Genomic DNA, 1,221 nt, shown 5'->3' with positions numbered 1-1,221 from the left:
CGTACTCCGACCGACCGAAGTTGCCCGAGGAGCAGATACAGTACCAGACGACCCTACAAAAAAGGAACTGGCCGATATTGAGGAAACCCCGTGCACGGGCAATTACGATTTGGACCGAGAGCACACGGGAAATCAACCCGGAGGCGTCGGAGGGACAGGAGCTTACATCGAACAGCTGGTTATCATGACCTTTCGTGATCCCGACGTCGCCTCATCGCGCCAAAGCTCCGGCGTGGGTGGTGCGATCGCAGCCAAAAGGAGGAGAACCTCCGATACGATTATTCGCGTTATGGTCTGGGGCCCAAGGACCTTATTAGGGACGATCCTGGTCGCTAGGATGTTGCATACGCGCCACGCGCCAATCGGGAAAATTCGGCAACGAGTCGGGAGGGGGAACGAGGATCGAGTCGCCGCGCGATCGAGAATCGATGAGACACTGTCGCGCTGGCTCACGGTACGTTCGCACGATTAGATTACGCCGTTCTCAGATCACACGCCAAATTACGCCGCCGATCCATCTTCGCGATTCCCGTCGCATAGTAATAACGAATGCTCGTGAGAGTTTCCCGCTGGGATTAATCGTGCATTCGACGGCACCTACCTGCCCTGCAGCCGACTAGGGCCGCTTCCCGAAAGCCGTACAGGCGCAACCGAAAGAAAAGGCGAAACGGTAAGTCAGCCAGTGTTTCATCCGGTGTTCTTGCGAGGTGGCTCGACATTAATCGCGCGGGGCGGACGCTTCTCGTCTCGCCCTGGAATATTCGCGTGTGCCGAGGCGCTAAGCGCCTCGTAATAGCGTCTCACGCCCGTCCGGGGCGTTTTGAGGTTAGGTTTCGGAGAGTTTTCCCCGGGTATTGCGAGTACGGAAGTTTCCTCGGAGGAGTCGCGTTCCGTGAGAATAATCTCTAAGTGTCTCGAATCCTGTATCGCGTCGATTACCGAAACGTAACTGTGCGTACCGTGCGTGTAACCTCGGACCGCCGCGACAGTCGTTTTCCGCGCCGCCCATCTGCGCTACACGCGATCTCGTCGACCGCGAGTCTCTCATTTCGCGGTCTTGTACGACGACTCCGACGCGTGTCAAAATTTGATACGACAACCGCGCAGCGAACCTCCATCAATCGCAATCTTGTATAAAGAGCGCGGGCTCTCGGGTCGCGGCCACGAGGCCGTAATTTTGTAATTACTGACCGATTAAACATCTCGAGCCCATATCGTCGT

The sequence above is a fragment of the Lasioglossum baleicum genome, chromosome 17 (genome assembly GCF_051020765.1).
Source record: "Lasioglossum baleicum chromosome 17, iyLasBale1, whole genome shotgun sequence".
Taxonomy (NCBI): domain Eukaryota; kingdom Metazoa; phylum Arthropoda; class Insecta; order Hymenoptera; family Halictidae; genus Lasioglossum; species Lasioglossum baleicum.
The sequence above is the reverse complement of the archived record's forward strand: the minus strand, read 5'-3'. Positions refer to the sequence as shown.